Source organism: Peromyscus eremicus, chromosome 5 (genome assembly GCF_949786415.1).
Source record: "Peromyscus eremicus chromosome 5, PerEre_H2_v1, whole genome shotgun sequence".
NCBI lineage: Eukaryota > Metazoa > Chordata > Mammalia > Rodentia > Cricetidae > Peromyscus > Peromyscus eremicus.
The window spans coordinates 56,342,932-56,355,730 of NC_081420.1; the positions used below are offsets into that span (position 1 = coordinate 56,342,932).

General features: G+C 41.9%; 1 protein-coding gene across 2 annotated transcripts in view; it reads right to left on the reverse strand.

Annotated features, from left to right (window-relative positions):
• The window catches only part of Prkcq (protein kinase C theta), an 80,175-nt gene that overhangs the window by 37,752 nt on the left and 29,624 nt on the right, over positions 1-12,799 (reverse strand). The window lies entirely within an intron of this gene.

Consider the following 12,799-nt stretch of genomic DNA (forward strand, 5'->3'; position numbering starts at 1 on the left):
AGTTTTCATCCCTTAACTGGAGGAAACATATGCTATCACTTATGGGGGCGGCTCTAACATATAAATTTCTTTGTGTTCATTTTCTTTGTTATATCCATATAAAATTTAGCTGTGAAAATGCTTTTTTTAGGTAATGTTGAAGAAAAGGGGCTAAAATTCTATATGAGAATATAGATTTTTAAAATATCCATTTTTAAAATATCTTACAAATCAAAGAGCTGAAAAAAGTAATTTTTATATAAAAAGTTTTAATAATTTCAGTAGCTTTCCTCCTTTCTCTGTCTCCTCAGAGGGGGGATTACAAATATGTGCTACCATACTGGCTTTTTTAAAAAGCAGATTCTCGAGGTTGAACTCAGGTCCTCATGCAAGGCAAACCTCTCTTCTGGACTAATTTTAACTCATGTCCTTAGTACCCTCTTTTGTGACTTGCACTCTTTTTCGTTACTCTGTTTTATCCTTTTTTAAAATTACATTGTCAGTACAGTGAGGCCTCATTGGCATTAGAAGAGCTGGAGATTCCCCTCAGCTGTGGGCCACCACAGTCAAGGCTTAGCTAGGTCTACTCACTAAGGGGACTCAGGTCATCGTGCAGAGAAAGGTTTAAGGTGAGAATCACAAGGGAGAACTGCCTTTTCCACAGTCACACCTCTGCAGTGGGAAAAGACAGGAGCTTCGTGTGTTTCACTATAGATCACGGGCTGCTCAAACACATGCTGCAGGGGGACCTGATGTTTAGTGGGATGAGGTGGCAGGGTGGGGCTTTGATCCCACTTTAACACACTCCATACTGTCTTCGGAGGTCATTCCAAAATTTCTGCTGTGTTCTAAAGCCTGTACTGGGATTGATAACTCAATATTCAGGTGCTGTAAGAAAGTGGAGCAATTCTGAATTCATGCATCCTCTCTTTGAAACAGGTCTTGCTGTGTGGTCTAGGCTGACTGCCTACTCACTGTCTTCTTGCCACGGCTTCTCCAATGTGGGAATTACAGGGCTGTGTCACCTCACCAGGCTCTTTCCTTCAGTTTTAATTTTTCCAACTACAAATTGAGATGTTCTAAGAAAAAAGGATTATTTCCTTTTCATAAATACCAATGCCATAAAAGACCTAACAGAAAACCCTTTGTACAATTTGATATATAAAGGTACAGTGTGTGTGTGTGTGTGTGTGTGTGTGTGTGTGTGTGTGTGTGCATGCATGAATGTGTATATTCAAGGGAGGCAGAGATGGAAAAGAGATAAATGACTCTCTACAAACTAGCAAGCTCATTTATTCTGGCCTGTTTATATTTCTACTGTAAATTTTAATTAGTAAAATTCACTATCTTTGTAGATTCATTAGTGTGAGTCGGAAATAACTGGCCTGAATTTCAAGATGTCGGTACCTTGCAACAGGGACTTGGGCTCAGTTGTATTTACTGGCTTAATTGTTCCGTGGGGTCTTCTTGCATTAACTAACCAATTATTTTCCTTTGCAATCAAAGTGCAACTAAAACTCCATTTCATGAATTTTAAAGCCGTTTCCTTGGTGTGTTTAGTCTCTGAGGAGAGGCAGTACAGCAACATCCTGGCTCCCTTGCTTCACAGCGAGCTGACCTTCAGTGGGGCCTTATTCCTCTGGGGCCTCCATTCCTTTGTCTATAAAACATGGACGTTAATAATGTCTGCTTCCTGGACTGCCATGAAGAGTAGATGAGCTCAAACACAATGTGCTCAGAACACAGAGTGACACATAGTAAGCGCTCTATAAATGTCAGATGTTTTCATATTTATAACTATAGTTATTAACGATAATCCTCACACATTGAGAACAAATGTCGCAGAAGCAGGCTGGATTTTAACACAAAAGGTGAGTTGTTTGAAACAGGGGTTTGATGTGAAAATGTCCCTTTTTGTTGACTATTTATAGTTATTAAATTATCACTGATGTGAAATTACAAAAATATTGGATGTGGCACACACTTTAATCTCAGCACTCAGTATGCTAAGGAAAGAGGGCTGCCATGACTTCAAGGCCTTACACACCAATCAGTGTCAATGTCAAGGAACAAGGTTTAGCCTGAAGGTGATTCATTGATAAATTCATGTAACTATTGCCATTTCTAGAGCTGACAGGGAAACAGTAAGATCCTATCCCCGAAACTCATCTAAGTCAACGATCTTATTACATTGAAGATGCTCAAAAGAAATTATGGCCAGACAGAATAGTAGGGTGGTCTATTGGATGTAAAAAATCATATTTGTAAAACAGGATTGGGGAATGAGGTTGAGTGTTTGCCCCTTGTGCATAAAGCCCTGGGTTCAAGACAAGTAAGGAATAACCCAGATGTGTGCTGACAGACACTTAAAATCACAGCACTTTGAAGATGAAGGCAGGAGAATCAGAAGTTCAAAGTCAGGCTAAGTTACACAGATTGTTTAAGACTAGCTGGGCTACAGGATACTGTCACACACATAAAATTCTGGGTTTAAAAATGCTTAAAAATTGTTTTAAATTAAAGTAAGACAAACATAACCGTTCTTCTAAAAAAGAAAAGAACCTAAAATTTCTCACAGGATAAACATTATTAAAATGCAAATCTATTTACAGTACAAAGGAGAGACAATTAAAGAGCAATCAAAGCGATTAATCTAACAAAATCAATTGCATAAATATCCTAGGACCATGTTGTTTTGATAGGCAGTATTTAGAGAAAGTACAGGGCCTGGAACTGTGAGAAAATGTCAGTATTTAAAATACAGACTCACTCTTAGAGGAGGCAGAGGGCACTCTGGGAACTTTCTAGTGTTAGCCAAAGGGAGATTGCAGAAGCAGACTCAGAAGCCGTTTGATGCGCTCTGGCTTGGAGAGAGAGCATGCTCTCCCTGCAGTGTTCACATTTTCCAAGGAAACGGAGAAGGGAAAATGAAACCAGAGGAACAGTGTCAAATGTTGGGGATAAATGAGAATTTCACAGCATCAAAGGAATTAGCTAGTGATTTTATCAAAGCAAAAACAATTGACTTTAAAAATGCACGGGGAACTTGACAAGTGTCACATAAATGACATCGACATCGAGAACACCAACCCTTTTAGCAGATAAGCAAGGTGGGAACAAAAAGCAAAGTATAATTATAGTTATTTTTTCCCAGGTATCATTTTTCTTCAAAGGCTAGGAAGCTCACCTAATATTTTTTTTTTGGTTTTTGTCTTTTTATAAATTTTTATTTACTCTTTGATAATTAAAAGTTATAGAAGGAGGACATGAAATTGGGAGAGAGAGGTGATGGGGAGTCCTGGGGAGAGCTGGAGGTGGAAGTGAGAGGTGCATTGAGATGCATGAAATTTTCAATGAATAATGTAACAAAATTTATGTATAAGTTTTTCAGTATCTGAAGAAGAAAAGAAATCAAGATCAAAGTACCTACTAAAATAAGATATAAGTAGATCTTATTCTTTTCAGAGTATCATAAGTTAAACATGTGTGATAATGTTCTAATTTCAAGATTATGTAAGAAAAAGATGGATATTGGAGAACAGAAGACTTGTATTCATTGGTATGTAGCCTGTGACAGTCAGTGGACTGAATTGGGAATTCCACTCAGAAAAGAGGAAAGCTACTATACCCATCTAACCCTAAATGAAACAGGCTTGGATGTGGTTCAGCTGGTAGAATGCTTGCACAGTATGCACAAAGTCCTGGATTCCACCTCTAGCATCATATAAACCAGGCATGGGAATCTAAGAGCTGGCAAGGTGGAGGCAGGAGGACCAGAGGGTCCTAGGCCAATACCAAGATCAAGATTGAGACCAGAGCCTGGGCTACTAAGACTCTATCTAAAAAACAAAACCAAATCAAACCAAACTATATAAATAACAAAGAAATAATCCACAGAGAATTCCTAGGCCTGGCCTGGCCTGTAGAACATGCATATTCATTTTTATTATTGTTGTATGCACTGAGCTCTGAAGAAATAAGACAGTTACATGAAGATGAGAAATACCTGTGGGTTTAGAATGTGCAGGAAGCTTATGGCATTTCTAGTGCACTGGCTTTTGCTTTTTCACATGCCAAAGAATTTCTGCATATCTGTTTATTAATTTCCCCTATTATCCTCTGTGACACTGGACAAAACACTTTAAGCAAACTTTCCAAGCATAGTTTACCATAAATTAACTTTAAAGCTACCACATTTGATAAATCTGACCACGAATCCACCTTCTGAATCACAGTTTTGTGACATCAGGCATGGGGGTGGTTGGGGGCTGTTGAACATCCAAGTGAGTCACCATTTCTGAAATAATCTACCCTAGCACTTAGGGAAAAGTGGTTCATTGGTCAGGCTCAACCAGGCAGTGGTCAACATCCATTCTGACCCAGTGCAGGGACAAGTCTCTTCCAGGATATAGTTTACATATGATCTTTTATTATTCTTTTCTTTGCACTAAAACTGATCATCGCCACGGCTCCCAACTCAACCAGAGGGTGTCTAGATCAAAGCGTTCTCCACAGCTTCAGATGAGGAAGCTTAAGTAGCTAGAGATTTAACACCCCACGAGGTTCGAGTTTGCTTTAAGTCATGTCCACACCAGGATGACACGCTTTGGAAAACAAAAAGGTTTTCCTCTCACTTCCAATAGTGATCTTTTTCCTCACAAAAGATTCAAACATCTCTACAATGTTCTCTTTTTCAGCTTTGTGCATTTGAAGACAAGGAGGAAAAGCAAGGTTACCAAGCCATGTTAGAATCCTTTTCAAAAGATGGTGTCTCCTGCCTTGAAGCTGCAACCTGAAGCACAGCTCTGTGTGTCCAAAATAGAAATCAAAACACAAGCTTCTTTTCATTTTACTCTTATTATTATTTCTTATGAAAGAGAAATGTCAAAGGAATTATGCTGACAGTGTTGAAGTAGCTCAGACCAGAGGTGAGTGTATAGTTTTGAACACCAGCATTCATCATGTGATAGTGGGGATGACATGTCTTCATGGAGACCTCTAATACTCACAGTGGCTGTCATTCAAATGCACCCCTAGGAAGGACCCAGAGCTGAGCTTATAGGATTAAAAGCCTCTTTGAGGTCTGTGGTTGTTAACCCTTCTTTTTAAAAATGTGTATAGATTAGTTGCCTGCAACTATGTGCACCACATGAGTGCAGTGCCTCTGAGGGGCCAGAAGAGGGCATCAGATCAATTGGAACTGGAGTTACAAACAGCCTCCATGCAGGTGCTGGGATTTGAACCTGTGTCTACTGGAAAAGCAGCCAGTGCTCCTAACCACAGAGCCATCTCTCCAGCCCTGTTAATGCTTCTTAAACTACAATTGCAGATTTGAATATTGATGGGCCTTTCATTAACTAATGTTCCCTTAATTTATAGCAGACTCAAATGAAGGCAGATCATAATTCACTTTAATGTCTAACAAAAAATAATTTAAAAAAACCAAAGCAAAGACCTCATTGTATTAGGTGCATCTTTTTAAACTAGTTTTGGAGCTACATCAACCTGTTTGAAATGGTTTTTTTTTTTTTTTTTTTTTTTTCGAGACAGGGTTTCTCTGTGTAGCTTTGTGCCTTTCCTGGAACTCACTTGGTAGTCCAGGCTGGCCTCGAACTCACAGAGATCCGCCTGGCTCTGCCTCCCGAGTGCTGGGATTAAAGGCGTGCGCCACCACCGCCCGGCTTGAAATGGTTTTATGGGAGATGAAACAGGGAAACTTGGATTGCCTAGCTCATTGTTGTTATCATTATTATTATCTGTGGCACTCGGTATGGAACCTTGGGCCTCATCCATGCCAGGCAGTCACTCTACCACTAAGCCACACTGTCAGCCCTTTTCTTATTTTTATTTTGAGACAGGGTCTCACAAACTTGCACAGGCTGGCCTTGAACTCATTCTCTAAACCAGATTGGCTTTGAACTTGGTGATCCTCCTGCTTCAGCTTCCTGAGTGCTGAGATTTAAAGGGGCGTGGTGCTATGCCTGCATTAATCATGTTAAACACAAGGAACTTGGGTCTGGGGGTAGCTCAGCAGGGAAAGCATTCCTTGTATAAGCCTCAGAACTGAGTGAAAGTCCAGAACTCACAGAAAAAAGCCAGATGCAGTGACCTGAAATCACTGTGCTCCTGGTGAAGATGGGAGGCAGAGACAGGAGAATTCCTGGGAGGTCGCAGGAGTGTGCCAATGACAGACGTGAAGGAGAGATCCTACCTCAACAAGGGAAAGGCAAGAACTGACTCTGAAAGTTGACCCCTGACCTTCACATGCTCATTCTGGCATCAATGTGCCCCAAGTAAAGAAAGTGAAATAAAATTTAAACAAGACTTCAATTTAAAAGTGAAAACCAAGGAAGCAGAATATTATTCTTCCAAACTAGGTAGATCTTTCCCACCCTTTCTTACTAATTAAAGGAAAAAAAAAGTAAAAATAGGCAAAGCTTTGTAGTTTAGTCCCAGACAGTGCTGAGTTTTGTGTTTTTTTGAGGAAAAACACAGAACTCACAAATAGTGGTTCCCGAGAAGCATCTGTGATTTAATATAACAGGGACTTTTGAAGAAAATTTGTGAGACAGAGTCTCAAAGTTCATATTTAATTTATTCCAGTTGTTTTTAATTCACTTGTGGGTTTCAAAGTTTTCTGTGTAACATTTTCCAATTATTCTTAATTCATTTGTGAGTGAATTCGGCTGAAAGATTCATGGCAATTTTTCTTGTAGATGGTTTTTCTTATATACTTTCTCATCTTTTTTTAAAGATTAATTTATAAAAATAAATTGTATGTGTATTGGTGTTTTGCCTGCATGCGTGTCTGTGTATCATGTATGCTGTTACCAGCAGAGTCCACAGGAGGGGGATGGATCCCCTGGAACTGGAGTTGCCATGGTTGTGAGTGTCATGTGGGTGCTGGGAATCGAACCCCAGGCCTCTGGAAGAGCACCCAGTGTTCTTAGCCACTGAGCCATCTCTCTAGGCACCATCTTGTACATTGTAAAAATTAATAAAAGAAAGTAGATATTGTATTTCCTCCTTTCCTTTCCTCACTCTCCATCCCTCCCTTCCTTCTTCCTTTCTCCTTTTCTCCACCCCTTCCTCCTTCTAGTCTTCCTTCCTGTCCTCCTTTCTTTTTATTTCCCCTCTCTGCTGTAGACGGAACCAGAGCCTTGTGTGTGCTGGCAAGTACTTTTACATTAACCCACCCAGCTCCATGCAGGATTAAAATCCAGTGTCACACAGGTTTGCACACATTAAGGAGCATATACTGAGAAGGGATTGTGCAATTTTAAGCCTTGTGGACTTCCGTATGAGGCATAGAAAATACAAATATGAAGAAACAATACAGAAATATAAATAAAAAGTAAATCAGATATATAAAAGCTGTTCTTTATCTATGACAGTCACAACGCTCGTCACACTACTGTACTGCGGGGCCAATGGCTAATGTCAGAGATTGAAGGGAGTATAAAGTCATCTTGATTAATCTGGAAGATTCTTTTGAGCTTCCTCCAGGTTCAGGTTTGGATTCAACAGAATGCTTTGTGCCTCCCTGGCCTCAGCTTTCCTGTAGGGTACCTGTTCCTACCCTGCTGCCTCTCTGCACACAGATGTTTCCTTTTTATCCTGAGCGAAGAGGCAAGAGAACGTCAGAGCCGAGGCTAAACTTCATAATCCAAGCCCACAGCTCTTGTCCTTTTCACAGAAGCCTCCCTTTCTTTCTTACCACATTTTTATCCACCTAAACACTCATAAAAGTGTGTGTGTGCACACACGTGGGAGAGAGAGACAGAGACAGAGAGCAAGCGCAGGTGCGTGGGGGTGGAGGTCAGAGGTCAACTTTGGGTGTGGCTCCTCAGGTCACTGCCCTTCTTGTTCTTTTGAGACAGCTCTCACTGGTCTTTAACTTTATTTGGCAATCAGGACTCCCTGGGGACCTCCCGGTTTCCACCTCCCCAGGGCTGAGATGATAAGCGCACATTTTGCACCTGACTTTTTACACGCTTATGTGGTAAGCATGTAATGTACTGAGCCATCTCCCTAGCCTGACATTAAAAAATCTTTAATGATCTGATCCACATGTGCCTGATAAATAACAGCTGAACAACCTCAACACCTGTCAACGGCTCTGATGTTCAACAGGAGCCCTCTTTGGAGGTGGTGTGAGAGCCAAAGTCATATTTTAGGTTTTAATAACTATGTCTTAGAGATCCATGAGACAAAAATGCCTCTGATCTGCAAGCCTCTTGCCCAAGGACAGATAGTTTCTAAAATACTAAAGGATACTGTTCATAGTTCCTGAAATGCTGGAGGATACTGTTTATGAGAAATAACAAGTTACATGTTTTCACTCCATTAAACAAGTTTGTTTGACCCATCTGCACTGATGTGCTTGATCTCATAAGGGTGGGAGGTATGTAGGCAGGAAATATGTCTGTCAGGATATATGCCTGCTCATGATTGGACATGATGGGAAATGCAATGAATTATGGGTTTTCTTTCCATACCTGATTCTGGGCCATTTCCCAGGAACCTGGCAACCTCTACCACCAAGCCACACTGTCAGGCGGCCCTTCTCTTATTTTTTACGCTGTGACAAGGTCTCACAAAGTTGCCCAGGCTGATCTTGAACTCATGCTACAGCCCAGGTTGGCTTTGAACTTGGTGGTCCTCCTGCTTCAGCCTCCTGAGTGCTGAGATTACAGGGGTGTACTACCGTGCCTGCATTAATAGTATGTTAAACCCAAGGACCCTGGGCTGGGGAGATGGGTCAGGAGATGAGTCCTGAAGGTGTAAGGCTGATGCCTGGGTCTGAGGATAGGCCCTTCCTTCCCGCCATGCTCCCAAAGGGTGACATGGATCTGTTGCTTCTCCTTCACACGGGCACTTAGTCTGTCCCTTTGGCAGGGCAAGATCTGAATAATAAATCAGGACATCTCAAAAGCTCAGGGTTCTGGGACATCCAGTGTTAGGACAGCTTTTCTTCTTTCCTTTTATCTTTTTCTAAATGGACTCAAGTCCTTAACGTCCAAGTGAACCAGCCACATTTACATTTGATGTGCAAATTCTTGGCCACCTTTTCCTCCATCCTTTTGTTTTTCCCCATGGCAAGGGCAATGCTGGTGCCTTCACTTTTCTCTGGTCTTGTTAAAGTATCAAAACTGCATGGAGTCTGAAAAGTATTGTCTCGTGGCTCTGATAGACAAAGTGAGATTCTGAGTGGTGTCTTCATGAAACAGGCAAATAGTCACCCACGGAAATATATATGCATCCCCACAGGGTACTTGATACGTATGACAGAGATGCAGATAAAAGGTGCTAAATTAATCTGGAAGGCTCAAGCATCTCTAGAAGGCTGTCTGGAGGGTACTTAGCAGTTTGCTACAGGTAAGTGTGTGGAGCAAATTACTCAAAGTTTGTATACCGCCATCCTTTCAAAACGGGAGGCCTCAATTTTTATTTCACTCATTTCCTACAAATACATTCTTGGAGATAAAAATAAAATCAAGGGGCTGAGAAAAGAGCTCAGTGGATAAGAAGGCTTGTTGCACAAGCGTGAGGACCCGAGTTCAAATCCCCAGCACCTCTGTAAAAAGCCAGGCCAGTGCTAGAGAGGTGGTGGTGGGCAGAGACCGGAGGGTTCCTGGAGCTTGCTGGCTAACAGCTTAGTGCTAGGTTCAGTGAGAGACCCTGCTCTAAGGAAAGAGGGCAGAGAGCGAAAGAACAGAACACTAAACAGCCTCCTCTGGCCTCCACATGTACATATGAGCATGTGCACCTGCACACACAGACACATAATTGTGCATAAGCCATACACATGTGCATATCACACACACACACACACACACACACACACACACACACACACACCCCTTTTCAGGAAAAATACAAGAGGAAAAGTGCACGGACAACACTCCCAGGGGAGACACAGTCTGGGGTTCACTCTGGCAGAGAGGAACAGAGTCTGTCACTGTGATTTCAGGGAACATACCTACATCACCCCGACAAACAGGAAGACTAGTAGAAACTTTCTAACATTCATTATCAGGAATCTCACCCTCCTTTTTGCTGCACCAAACAAACTTACTTTCTCTTAGACCAGAAGTTCGTGTAACCCGTAGGGGGTGTTGTGTGTGTGTGTGTGTGTGTGTGTGTGTGTGTGTGTGTGTGTGTGTGTATGTGTGTGTCAAACGACCCTTTCACAGGGGTTGCATACTAGATATCCTGCATATCAGATATTTACATTATGTTTCACAAAGGTACCACAATTACAGTTATGAAGTAACAACGATTAATTTTATGATCAGGGATCAGCACAACATGAGGAACTGTATTAAAAAGTCACAACATAGGAAGGTTGAGAACCGCTGTATTAGACCCTTATTATCATCCCTCAAACTTTCCACACCCCTGTACCTGCCAGGCCCAACTTCCTGTCCTTTCTGAGTTTCAAATTCTAATATCTAGTGTCTTCCTGATCTGTCACGTCAGATCTGCATTCTGAATGGATTTACAAGCTTAGAGCTGTTGTCGGCTAGCTAGGTTGACATCATCAGGCTTTGAGACACTGAGGCCAGACCCCCCTCATGATTGACTTTGGACCCCATCTCCTGTCTCCCTGGTAGTGCCAGCAAGTGAGTGGAGGCATGCAGGTTTTGTGAGGGTTCGCTAAGGGGAAGCTGTTTCTTCCTGATCAAAGGAATGGAATCTAGGCCCTACCTCTGGCCCTAGGTGGAGATCTGACCTCCTGGACTACCCAAAACATCACGTAATACTGTTTTCTTTTTGAGAGCTAACCTGGCTGGGTCTGTTGTCCATCACCTAGCTAGTAGCCGTAGCCTCACCACCCCAGAAGTCTGATTCATCCAGAAGCCGTGCTAGGGAGTGGGGAGGGCTAATTATCTCTTCCTCTTCGTAAGCAGCAGCCTGCAGGACTTGTGGCCTGTGTTCCTGCTGAGCCTGCTCCCTTTCCTTAGCCTTAATTCAGACAAGCATTATTTCCCTTCTTCTTCCTTCTCTTATTCTTTCAGACTGGCCTAACGCTTTCCTTGGGCATTTCTCACTCAGGCCCGGAAGCCTGATTCCCTTCCTACCATGCATCTGCTGCTGACCATCGTAGCTGAATTACTAATAAATAAACAACAACAAAAACATCAGTGACTATGGAGAGTTTGGTATGTTGCTGAACTGATAGCCTAATTAAAATGTCTTTGGGGCTGTCTTTATCCCCTGAAACCATTGCTTACCCACCTCTGTATCCCGCCTAACATCTAGACAGGCAGATAGAAGCCTTTGCAAATGTATTAACTTCCCAAAACCATGTTCTCCACCACCGGCAGGGCAGAGAATGCTGTCTGGTAGCATGTGAGGCCTACAGGAGAGAGTCCACCCTATTCTGCTGTAACCACCTCTCTGTGGTTTCCATCAATGTATTTTAAAAATGTCTTGATTTATGACTTTCTTTGTCCTGCGCTATAAGCTTCAAGAATTTGTTTCTTTGTTGGGGACATCAATCTGGCTCTTTGTTTCCTAGGCCAGAGTCACTCAGATTTGGTTCTAGAATAAACTGTATCTTATTCCCACATGACTTCCTTGCTTCTTCTCCATCTCCTTCCTATAAGCAACTGCTAAAATTTACAGCTTGCCTGCCATGTTGTTTTTCTCCCAAAGACTATTAAACTGGTCCTTGTACTGCTTTCTGAGTCCTTTTAAATTTCTTTTATTAATGATACTATGAATCCAAAAAGGAAGGCCCAATTTCCTCGGTAACAGTATCAGTATTGTCCTATAAAGTATGAAATGTTTCTGGGTCAGGAACTGTATTATATCTATCAGTAGGCTCCACAGTGTTCCGGACAGAGGATATGCTCAGTAAGTCTTTGATTTAATCTGGACATATGGAGGAATATTTACATATTTGAGGAAATGAATACAACAAAATGTTAAAAATGGATGTTATAAATTGGTAGGTAGTTACAGTGAATTGTTACTTATTTGAAGGAACTCATAGGGGTGAGGGAAAATCTAGAGGGATAGACTTCAGAGTATTAATGAGAATCTATCCAGGGGTAGGATTATAAATCTTTGAGAGTCTTCCATATTCTCTACAATGGTAGGAGTCAGAAAAAAAAATTGAGTTTTTGTTCATAAGAGAAAAGGTGACGGGCAGAGTTCCTCCGGAATAGGGGCAACTTCTGAGAAAATCAGCATGAGGGAGGGGACAGAGTTCGTGTCCATCATGACATAAGAACATCTTATTTCACCTCTCTCACCCATGAACTTCATACTAACACCCACCTTTTCTGATGGCCTTTAAAGGGATGGTAATAGAGATCATACTTTTTTTTTTCCTCTTTTCCCTTTTTTTCTGCCTCTACATGTACAGTAGACTAAAGAGTGGGCCACTGTGTAGGAGCCTGGTTCTTATACCAAATTAAATCAAAAGAAATGATGTGCATACAGACAGACCTGGAAGCAAGTGTCTCTCCCAACCACAACATTTACAGTTCTAACTCATGCTTCCATGGTGCTCAGAAGAGGTGAAACTTTTTGACATGGGCTTAGGGAGGGCAGACTGAGAGGTAAGAACACTGTGGAGACAATATCCCACTTCTCCGAATGTGGGCGTCACCAGAGCGCCAGCACTTGGGATAAACCGAAGGGAGAGAAAGTGCGTCTGAGCAGAAAGTGAGGGGCTAGGGGAGTCACACAGACTCCCTGGTAGGCAGGGAGAGGAGTCATGGCTACGTACTGAAGGTGGTGAATGTCAAAGATGGCTAGCCTCTTCCTCAACTTCTGGACCTGAGACAAAAGCCTGGAAGCTTAAAAC